This window comes from Eumetopias jubatus, unplaced genomic scaffold (genome assembly GCF_037043125.1).
Source record: "Eumetopias jubatus isolate StellerSeaLion01/CBP00866 unplaced genomic scaffold, mEumJub1_p1.0 scaffold_4, whole genome shotgun sequence".
In the NCBI taxonomy this organism is placed as follows: domain Eukaryota; kingdom Metazoa; phylum Chordata; class Mammalia; order Carnivora; family Otariidae; genus Eumetopias; species Eumetopias jubatus.
The window spans coordinates 55,083,457-55,095,808 of NW_028274810.1; positions in this window are offsets into that span (position 1 = coordinate 55,083,457).

Consider the following 12,352-nt stretch of genomic DNA (forward strand, 5'->3'; position numbering starts at 1 on the left):
GGAATAATAATTCACATCTCACAAGGGTATTGTGAAGATTAGAAGGAGCATATATAAAGTGTCTCACCCATCCTGCAGCTTCAATAAATGCCTGCTCTATCACATTTCAATTATTACAGTGGGCTCTCTGGAGACACTCTGTGTTTCTCCCACAGACCCTGGAGGTAGGTGCCTCCCAGGAGCATTGTCGAGAGAGGGAGGGAGTCAGGAAGATGCAGAAGCTCTCAATGAGGACATTCCACAAACCAAGCCAGCCTCAGCCTCCAAACTCTCCCAGAGTCTAGAGAGAAATAACCCAAACAAATGAAATCGAGACAAGAAAACAGAGTTCTGCCCTCCTTCTAACCCTTCTCTTGAGTGAGTCCCCATTACTGTACTTTGGTTTTGATTAGAAAGCTCAATTTTGCCTCCCTGCACCCTTGCTGCCCCCCCGCCAAGCCCCATCCAAAACAGAGATGGCCTCTTAGGAAAGACAGTCGTGCTTTAATCTATATACCAGAGCTTGCTAATGATACTGTACTGGGTTTTGGTCATTTGCCAAAGAGCGAACAGCGCCGACATTTGTAGACTTCCAACAGGAAATTAAGTAACTGCCCTGCTGGAAATATGAACCAATTTACGGTGGTCAAACCTGAATCTTCCAAAACATTGGCATGGTTTATGTGTATCAAGCACTAGGGACATTTGAGGAAGAAGAGGGGGAGAAATTCAAGTTAAAACTCAAGTCTTCAAGAGAGACTCTGAAAATGGTCCTTTTCCCCCTCTGCCCTGGCCATACCCAGAATTCTAGTGTACACAGACCACGGGGCATTTACATCATGCTGCCCTGGGAAATATTAACTGCTGAAACCTCAGGCAGGGCAGCCTTACAGCCACAAATTCAAAAGCACAAGCAGGCCGGAAATGCAAAACTCCAGTTTCCTCCCAGAAGACTCGGTCCACACTCTACCCACTACATTATGAAACACACATTTAGAAGCCATCCTATTACATTAAAGCTTTCCTCTTGCACACAGAGAAAGGTAATGCTTTGAAAATGTTCTCTTTCTCTAGGGCTTTTTTTAAGATTTTATTTATTTATTTGACAGAGAAGTGAGAGAGGGAACACAAGCAGGGGGAGTGGGAGAGGGAGAAGCAGGCTTCCCGCCGAGCAGGGAGCCCGATACAGGGCTCGATCCCAGGACCCAGGGATCATGACCTGAGCCGAAGGCAAATGCCTAGCCAACTGAGCCACCCAGGCACCCTAGGGCTTTCTCATTATTACGCTCCATGAGGTCATGAACCCTGTCCATCTTTTTCTCCGCACTCTATCTCCAGTGCCTAGCACAGTGCCTGACACACCATAGAAAGGGGCTCCTTCGACTCTCCTTATAACACTCATTTGCTTCACAACTAGCAGGAGTGTGGGGCATCGGGCAGCCCCTTCCAGGATGACAGCTGAACAAAACACATGCCTGCAAGCAAGGAAGCAGCAAGGAAGGTGCATGCCATGAACTGAGCATCTGCAACGTACCAAGCAGAACGCAGTGTGTTTTTCTTACCATACCACATGCAGTCCTCACAACAAGCCTGTAAGTTAGGTAAGTGTCCTCATCTTGCAAATGAGGACATGGATCCTCAGGGAGGCTGATGGGTTTGATGAACAGAGGCAGCACCCCAGTGCTGTGAGGCGTGCATCATTAGCCCTGCACCACAGGCAAAGACAGTGATGTGAAAGAAATCCATGTTGGTGAAAATCCATTAAATCACTCTCCTTGGATCAGATGGCCTAAATCCAACTGAAGGCTCGTTTTTTTTTTTAAGATTTTATTTATTCATTTGCCAGAGAGAGAGAGAGAGTACAAGTTGGGGAGAGGCAGGCAGAGGAAAAAGCAGGCTCCCAGCTGAGCAAGGAGCCTGAAGAGGGACTCGAACCCAGGACCCTGGGATCATGACCTGAGCTAAAGGCAGACACTTAACCAACTGAGCCACCCAGGTGTCCCAAAGGCTCCTTTTCTTTCATGGGGCTGGTCACACATGTCTCTGATGATGGAACCGGTTTAAATAGTTATATGAGATAATATGTGTAGGGACTCTCTAGGGACAGTCATTGGGCACAAATGCAAATGTTCAGTTGTTAAAACAGTTCATAAAGCTCTGCTTGTGGCCAACAGGCAAGCGTGAATGCCACCAGGGGTTCTACACAATCCCAGATCAGTAATCACTCTGCTTGGGTTCCAGTTGCAGAGGGCATGGCATCCCAGCCTAGCCAGATGACCACAACCTCTGGAGGGGTCCAGTAGAGGGAGTGGACTGGTAGGGTGGCTCTTAATCAGAAGGATGCAAAAGAATCACCCAGGAAGCTTCTTCCAAATGGGCAAGATTCCCCTCCCTCTGGACTGCCTGCGTCTGTAAGTCCAGAGCAGGATCCGAGCATGTGTAATTCACAGAGGCTTTCCAGGTGATTCTGCAGTCGCCCCTGACTGAGACCCACTGGGCTGCAGTCTCTCAAACTCACCTACATACTCAGACAAGCTCCCACAGATCCATCATCACTGCAGGAGAAAGTAACTGAAATCACCATTCTGGCTGATAAAATAAGTTCATAAAAGGAACTATGCTTTGAAAGTTAAAAGCATTTCACCACTGAACAGGCTATTATTATTATTAATTTCATCTTCATACACAAAGTAGTATATTATTAGACTGACACATTCTCCTGGTTTCCTTTTATGAACACTCAAGAAAACAACAACAAAAAGCCAGCCTTATTTCCACAGCAAGTCAACATAGAAGGATTAGGCATTTTTCTTCATACAAAATCACAGGCCACCACCCAAGAAACAAAAAGACAACCAAACTTCAAAAACGACAGAATTACTTACCCAAAAATGTATAATATTTGAAGATTTAATGCTCTCAGATTAGTGTAATTACTGGTATTCCCCGGCTCTGCTTTTCTTCATTTCCAAAAAGTCCTCATCACTCAAAGACTCCGAACCAGTGTCAATGACAGAAATGGGCAAGGCTGGTATTCTCCTGGAGAGTGCCTAGAGGGACTGAGGCTGCTGAGGGTCAGGCGGTCTCAGGCTGACCAAAAGACCAACCACGAATTACAGTGTGTTTGCAAAACTCCACAGAGGCCAGTGATAATATTCCAGTGCCCCGGTGCTTTTTTTCCAAACACATCAAAGCCACGGGCAGAAACGAATTAAGTGAGAAGAAGAAAGCAGGTGGAAAGGGGAATCAGGCAGAGTAGATCCAAACTCCTAGCGGAGGGGAACAGGGACATGCCAATAACATACAGAAATATTAAGAGGCCGTGAAAAGGCCCCATCCACTGCCCTTATCCTTTAAGCAGCCTGAATAGCTGCATTGGCATTTCAAAGGAGTTGTCCCAAATTATATACAAATGCAAAAAAATCAAGAAAAAGAATAGGTGAAAAAGCTGGGGAACTGGTTTGTAAGGGGTCAGCCCAGGCTGAGATTTTGGTGTGTGACTTTGCCTGCTTTTCCTGTTTGCCAAAGGGCTCGGAAGGTCCCAGTGTCTGTCCAGAGCTCCGGGCCAACTTATTCCACAGAAATCAAAGCAGGTGAGCCTTTCGGACCGTGGGCTGACTCAAGCTGCCCCTGAGCAGCTGCTGGACTCCCAAAAGCTAAAACACTCAAGGGAATATTCAGCAATCCAAAACAGCATGCAAATGAATAGTTCATATGCAAAACCCGAAAGAGATAAACAAGTAATTGGCAACAGAAGAGACTGATGAAAAAATCCTGAATCAGGGCCACATATGCCGTGAAAGTTTCACTTAAAAATTTAAGTATAGGGGCGCCTGGGTGGCTCAGTTGGTTAAGCGACTGCCTTCGGCTCAGGTCATGATCCTGGAGTCCCGGGATCGAGTCCCACATCGGGCTCCCTGCTCAGCAGGGAGTCTGCTTCTCCCTCTGACCCTCCCCCCTCTCATGTGCTCTCTCTCTCTCATTCTCGCTCTCTCAAATAAATAAATAAAATCTTTAAAAAAAAAATTAAGTATATGCATTAAACAAGCCCACAAACTGGCAACTTGGAGAGAGGAAAAAGCAAGCTCAATGACCATCCATGAATATATTTTCCGGAATGAAAGAAACAAATATGCTTTCTACCTAAAGCAACAAATATATTTTTTCTTTGCTTTCATTGGATTTTTCACCTTCAATAGAATTGTGTTTAAATCATTCCCCTGATAGAGAGAAATCAATCTGATCTTCACATTAGTTTCTTTTTTTTTTTTAAGATTTTATTTATGTATTTGACAGAGAGAGGGAACACAAGCAGGGGGAGTGGGAGAGGGAGAAGCAGGTTTCCTTACCCAGCAGGGAGCCCAATTGCAGGGCTCGATCCCAGGACCCTGGGATCATGACCTGAGCCAAAGGCAGACGTTTAACGACTGAGCCACCCAGATGCCCCGTCTTTCTTTTTTTTAAAGATGTTATTTATTTGAGAGAGAGAGAGAGAGAGAGAGAGAGAGTGTGTGTGTGTGTGTGTGCACCCGTGTATGTGTACAAGCAGGGGAGAGGGAGACGGAAAGAGGGAGAGGATCTCCAGCAGACTCCCCGCTGAGTGCAGAGCCCAAGGCAGGGCTCAATCCCATGACCCTGAGATCATGACCTGAGCTGAAACCAAGAGCTGGACATTTAACCAACTGAGCCACCCAGGCGCCCCTTCGTATTAGTTTCTGACATTTCATTCACTCAGTCCACAAAAGTTATGGGGGTCACAGACCATGCCTCACTTTAATGCCACAAACATTTATTAAGCATCTACTTAGTGCCAAGCACTATGGTAAATGGACTTGATAAGGGGTCAAAGATGTGGCAAGGGCACAGGTGCTTCCTCTGCAATAGGTAAGTACACACACACACACCCAAGTACACTGGAAGGCAGTTGTATGAAGTATTAGAAGACATTTATTCATTCATCCATCCATCCATCATCCACTCAGTCATTCAACCAACATTTATTCAATGTCTGCTATGTGCTGGGCACATGGCTCTGAGTAAGGTCCTTTCAACTGGAGCAGAAGATTTCTGGAACAAGGCAACATTTAATGCATGTTACCATTATACACAACATTGCTAAACAAATGAAAATTTTCCAACTCCCTGAAACTTACCAAGATTTGTCTTTCTAAGGCAAAAACATGGTCTCTAATTTAGCTTTTTCCACAAAACATAACTGAGCTGAATTTCAGAGAGTTGTCTGAAATGTCCTTTTTAAGATATTTAAATGGTTAAAAAATTTGAAAACCAATCTTTTTCATTTTACTATCCCATATCTTGAGACCCCCACCCCCAAGATCAATACTTGCTTCTCTTAGTTAAAAAGAAGGTGGAAAGCACTTAACAGCACTTGGCGGCAGCAGGGTATGGTGGAAAGGCTCTGGAACCAGACACGATGGACTTGGACTCCCAGCTCAATCCCTTACCAACTGTGTGGCCATGGCAGGTGACTCAGCCTCCCTGGGCTCCATTCCTTCATTTATAAACTGGGGTCAATAATTCTTCTCTCACAGATTAAATGAGGCAATAAAAATAAAGTCCTTAATAGAGTGCTTGACACATATAAAGCTTAATAGATGGTAGTTATATTTTTAATAGCATTTAAATACTTGGAAGTTGTATTATGGGAAATAATCCTCATAAGCACTGCTTATTTCATAAGTACTACTGTTCTTATTTTATTTAAAGGGAAATTGGGACCTCAAGTGTGTCACAAAAAGTTGGTTGTCAACATATGTACTTATCCAATAAATTCAGGGCTTTTGTCCATCCATTCATTTAACCAGAGTTTTTTGAGCACTTGCCATGTCCCCAGCCCTCCTTGAGCTTATGATCCAGAATAGGAACCAGGAAATACATCTATAAAGGGCCAGATAATAAAGATTTTAACCTTTGCAGGCCCTACAGCTTTTGTCGCAGCTACTTAAGTCTGGCATGGTAGAACAGAAGCCCCCATAGACAACCTGTAAATGAATGTATTTGGGTGTATTACAATAAAACTTTATTTATAAAAACAAGCCACAGTCCAGATTTGGCCTGGAGACCTTAGTTTGCCAGCTCCTAATTTAAGACTATAGTTTTATTTCCCAAAGGCCTTCTTTATTTATTGGAAATGATTCCAACCTGGACCTGAGTAGGCAGAGCCAAAGATAGGACAGCTCTTCTCATACCAACAACCTGAGCCACCCAGACCCTTCTAGATTATATGTCACTCCATGAGTACAGAGGGAGAAGCTAAAATGGGACATGAAGCCAGGTAGAACCTTAGCTTGTAAAGTCCTAAAAAAAAGAACCTTGAGTCTCCACTATCCTTACCTCACAAATGAAGAGACTGGGGTGCAGAGAAAAGTAGTGCCATTTTGTGTCCCTAGTCACCAGGTATTTAGCAGAACAAGAGTTAGAACTAAGCCTCCAGTCTCAAAGACCAGGGTCCTTCCTGTTGTACTCCACTGTCCCTTTCCAGAAAGAAGAAAGATGGAAGGAGGGGTTCCCCTGGAAAGTCTACCAAAAGCAGCTTGCCCACAGAAGCCTACAGGATTTTGGCAAAAAGATAGGCCACAAGCTCCCCTTGGCAAAATGGCATTTTGTGACAAATGACTCTCAGGAGACAAGAAATCTTGATTTAAAGAGTAACCTAGGGGCGCCCGGGTGGCTCAGTAGGTTAAGCATCGGCCTTGGGCTCAGGCTGTGACCTGGGATCAAGTCCCATATTGGGCTCCCTACTCAGCGGGAAGTCTGCTTCTCCCTCTCCCTCAGCCCCTCCCCCTCCGCCCCCAGTTGTGCTCATGCTCTCTCTCTCTCTCTCAAATAATTTTTTTTTTTTTAAAAGAGTAACCTAAACACCTGGACCAATTTCTCACAATTATTGCCTATCTGACAGTTTTAGGAGCACTGATCATTTACTTCCATTCATTCAGGGATTCTCCAGCCACAAGCAACTTAGCTCCTGGCCACTCCTAATCTGACCTTTTCAGGCATTGCCCTACATGAAGGGATGCTCATTTCTTTCTGTGCCCAGGCCTCTTTAAAAGAAAAGGTGCTCAGAGCACATGATTAATAGATGAGCATGAACTTACCTTCTTGCCACTCTCCCTACTCTATATTCACCCAAGTTACAGCAAATTATACATTAACCTCGATCCCACAATTTTGTGAAGTTGGTTGGTTCTGTAGCCTTTCAGCACTTCCTGTGTCCTTTAGCGTCAGTTTTCAGACACAATTCAGGTTTCTAGCACCCCACTGGAACCAAGAAGAGACCAGACAATACATATGAGTCCCTGGGGTCCACACTCGGAAGGTCTGGCTTTTTTGACGAACATATTTCTCTATCACTTAGTCATTTGTCTATAGAAAGACTATTTAATTCCCAAAAGATTACGATTAGATTCCCTAGGCTAAAATATCAAGCCATTTGTAGTCCAGCATTATTTCCCAAAATACCCTCCATGGGCCTCCCAAAAACCCTTGCTCCAGCTAACAGACCTCCCAGCAGTGCTCCAAAGGACAGCATCTGTTTCACACCTCTGTGCCTTGGCACATGCAGATCCCTCCACCTAGTCTGCCCTTTTCTCCTCTTTTTCTAGGCAATCACCTTCAACACCCTTCAACATCCAGCTCAAACTCCATCTTTCTTGTGAAGACTTCTCTGATGTCCTCCAGACAATTGATCAATCCTTCTTCTCCAAAACTGCAACACTTTATACCACTTATCACAGTATATTACATGATTTAGATTATATGTGTGTGTCCCCAACCACCTCTGAGTTCTTTAAAGGCTGGAACTGTGTCTCTTCACCTCAGCACTGCATCTGGACACATGGTTAAATAAAGAAGTAAAGTGTGCCTTCTACTTCTATGTGATTTCCTAATGCACATAAAAGTTTCAGGGACAGAAAACTGGGAAGCCATCAACAAAAAGGAGAAAAGAGAATGTTTTAGAATGTTCCCAAAATATCTCTTGACTCCTCTGGCCACTTTCCAAAAAGGACATTCTTCCCTCAAATCAACCAAAAAGGCTTTGTGACCAAATCCACTGACCTGCTGATAATTTCCCAACATACCTATAAAATGAACATATGCACTAAATTCTCCAAATGGGTTTCTCTTTTCTTAATCGAATACATTTTTCCTGAATACATTTGTATGCTTCTCCTCCCCCTACACAAACACCTGGCCTTTTAAACTCCACTGAACCTGGGCAAGCTGCCTGCATCCAGTCTGTTTGTAGCATTGGAATCCAAGGGTTGGTGAGTTAAACCATTGACGAGTTTTCTTTGTTTTATGCAATTTGTCCTGGTACGATGAGTTAACCAGAATTGAACTCTGTGTACCTCCCTTGTCAGCATCTCAGAGCACCTTCTTTGAACTTCTCACATGCCTTGCTTTAAGAAAACTCAAAATCTAAAAAGTTAAATGTCCAATGTATTCTTGGTTTTGGAAAAGTATAACAGATGATTTGTTTATCAAGAGTTTCTTACACAGGTATTTTCAGGCTTCCATATCCACCTAAAATGAAGTATACTCAGAAGCAACTTTCTTTAGTGAAAAGGAGAAAAATTCATTTGATGGAACTTGGCTCTTCCCTGGCTCCCCTGCTCAGGGGTCATACTGTAAGTGGACTCAGATTTTCTGAAGGGCCTGCCCTACACAGGGAGGAGGATGGTGCCTCAATTCTAGACTTCTTTGAAACTCTAATTCCCCACAACGCGTATAGGACACAAAAGATGTTCGTTCAAACAAAATTTGAAAGCAGACCGGGTATTTGAGAGTGTTGAGAGAGATTGCAGCTCCAGGCACCTCCTGCTATTCTTTCTGGAAGACTTTGTCTTTTTCCCTTTGTTCCCAATACTTATTTTAGACACTCTATATGACATTCATCCACTGTAGAGTACTCACGAGTTTGCCTCTCCATCTCCCTCTTAATGGCAGAGAGACAGCTTATTTCTTACCCAGCTTGGCTGGTATGCAGAAGAGCTTATTAAGTGTCTGCTGAATGTTTCTGACTCTCCTTGATACTATCTTTTCCAGCTCACCTGCAGATTCTGGGATGGCCATACCTTACCTGGGACTGGTTATGGCCCCAAAGAAGTATTTAAGACACTGAATGTAGCAGGTGGCCTCAGCATCGCTATTCCTTTGTAGTCAGTTCCAGGTGGCCATGAATCAAGTTGTATGACAAGATGACTACATTTAGCCCCAGGGTCCCTACTGATAATTATCTATATTCTTTTGAAGACACCTTATCTTTCCAAAATCTGGTTCATCTGGGATAAGAACTGTATCTCTTCTTGGCAATACTCAGATTAGGTGGCTTACAGTCTTTTTTTAATTTAAAAAAAATGTAAAGCCCTATAATTCTAAACAATGTAAGTCAAAGCTAATCTTGTAACTGATAGGTACTATAGATTGGTTCACTCATTCCTCCCCTTAACTGCCCCCTTTTCTGCCTTCTTCAACTATGGAGACTAGGAAATGAAATTCAAATTCACAGCCTCATCTGTAGCTAGGGAAACACATCTGACATAGTCCTGGCCAGTGAAATGTAGATGAAAGTCACTTGAGAGACTATTTTTCCCCAATATAAATGTGTGCACTGTCTACTGCTAAAACTATAAGACAATAAGGTACGGCAGATATTCATTCATTCATTCAACAGACATTTACTAAACAGGGAATTACTAGATCAATCAGAATACGAACTATTAATTACTGAATTAATCAGAATACAAACTAGGCTGCTGTAACAAGAAACCCAAAGGTACAAAATAAGCTAAGACAAGACAGAAGTTTATTTCTCTCGCGCACGTATACATTGTCCTCCAGATAAAAAGCACAGATATTCAGTCCAGGGTTACAGTGACAGCTCAGCTCAGGACCCTTCCATCTCATTGCTCTGCTTTTTGAAAGCATCACCTTTACTCATAGATCTGAAGTTGGCCCCCATGCACTCCAGCCCAAGACAGAAAAAAGAGAAAGAGATGGCCCACTCCTTTTCTTCTAAGAGCAGAACTCAGAAGTTAACTATATTTCCTCTGTTCACATCCCTTTAGCCAGAACCTGGTCACATGACCATATTCAGCGGCAAGAAAGGCTGGGAAATGTGCCCAGTGAAAGCTCCTATTACTATGGACGGGGGAGGAGGAGGCAGCGGAGGAGGAGCAGGCAAAGGACAGCAAACATTGGGAAGAAAAAGTAGCCACACTTCCACATGCTAGGCACTACGCTGGGTATTAAGGATAGAGATGAATAAATCCTAGTCCTTCCTCTCAAGGAACTCAGAGTTATTAGTATAAACTGAAAAGTGTGCAAGCACCTTTGTATCACCAGAGACCAGTTCAGAGCCAGGCACTCTATTGATGTGGAGCAAATGTTTGTTGACGCCAATCAGTAGGAACAGTAAATACTCCCCCTGGGACCAATATGTGCCCCCTACTGAACTGGGACTTGAGAAACAACCATGGATATAGCATCATTCCTGCTCTCGGGAATGCCCAGTCTAGTCAAGGAGACAAGAGGGGACACATGCACGGAAAGATGACACAGTGAGGAACTGTGAAGCCCAGTTCCAAGTGAGGGAAAGCTCTCGAAGCCTGCGACAGCCACAGATGGTTCTGGATGGGGAAGAACAACATCAGTTGACTCATGCCTGCAGGTTAGATCTTAGATGAGATGTTGGGATAGGTAAAGGCAGGGTCACTAGAGGACCGACCCTGGCATCAGCTCAGCATGTGAGAGAGCCCTGCTAGGTAAGCCCAGTTGGGTAGAGGAAGATAATGCCCTCTTCCTTCATCAGGCAGAAATTGTCCTCGATTATCCCAGCACACAGCTGCAGTTCCCCCACCCCCCCACCCCCGAGAGACAGGCATTGAATCCTTATATTCCAAACAGAAGCCCCCCAAGCCCCCAGCTTGACCATCATTAATGATTTCATGGTCCCAGTTAAAACAGCATTTCCCTAAAGCAATTTTCCCAGAAGTGGCCGAAGGAGAGAATTAGCTGCAGTTGTCACGGAGAGTTTCAGAAGACCATCTGTCCTGGATGGTTTAGACTTTCACCTCCCTCAAGGTTATCTCTTAATGTCAGATGCTCTCAAAAAGTCGCTCCCAGGTGTAAAATTCTGAGAATCTAAATTGGAACCCTGAGATCTGAAACTTCCTAGGGTAAAAGTGAGGAACACCTTGATCAAATGAAGAAGAAATAAATAATTCATGCAAAGGACCCGGTACAGTGCCTGACAAATAACAGTCCCTCAGTAAAGACTTGTTATTGTCATATTTAGATTATTTATGTTATTATTAGTTTGTTGTTTCTTTATCTATATCCATACCCCACCTCACCCCAGAGAATTCCAAGTGGCTTATGACACGGTGAACAACGTAAAAATAAGTATTTTTAAGTCAGAGCCAGTGAGTCTATCAACAAGACAGGGAAAAACATAGTTCAAAGATAGGAAAGTCACAACATCCTAAAATGGAAGCAAACCCAAATTACGAATTTCCCCCTGAGCTTCCTGGAAGCCAAAGCAAAAAAAGAAAAACTAAATTATTTATAAAATTTATACCATCTGAAAAACACAAACAAGTTAATAACAAAATCTCCAAGAACTCAGTTCAACACTTTGCTGAGCCATATAATAGTTCCAAGGAATTTAACCCAGGTAGGTAAAAATTAAGAGAAAGTAGGGGTGGGGGGGGCAAGAAGCAGGGAGGTCCATGGAGAATAAACTGAGGAATTACTGGACTCAACAAAGTCAAACAGCTTTCTTGGTTGCAGGGCTTTGCAGAACCATTAGTACATTCATTCTAAATCTCCAAAGGGCAGTATGATGTGCCCTCCTTAGATGGCCAATGAGCACGTGTTTTAATGGAGTGTCTCATGCTTTGGGAAATGCCCCTATGGATGAACAATCACTACTCTAATTTTATTATCATAAGACAAGTCAGACTACTTACTAAGTGTAAGTGAGCACCTTTTTTGCTTTTCTTTAAAGAACAAGAACAAGGTTCTGCATTTTCCCATCCTTCCTCTCTTAATTGGCTTGGTAGTTTCACTCTAGATAACGCGTTACTAGCAATTGTCAAAAATTGCACTGGAGGGGGGCACCTGGGTGGCCCATTCATTAAGTGTCTGCCTTCAGCTCAGGTCATGATCCCAGGGTCCTGGGATCAAGCCCCGCATCAGGCTCCCTGCTCCTCAGGAAGCCTGCTTCTCCCTCTCCCACTCCCCCTGCTTGTGTTCCCTCTCTCTGTGTCTCTCTCTGTCAAATAAATAAATAAAATCTTAAAAAAAAAATTGCACTGGAGGGCATCTTAGCCTTTGCAGTGGACTTGCCCCC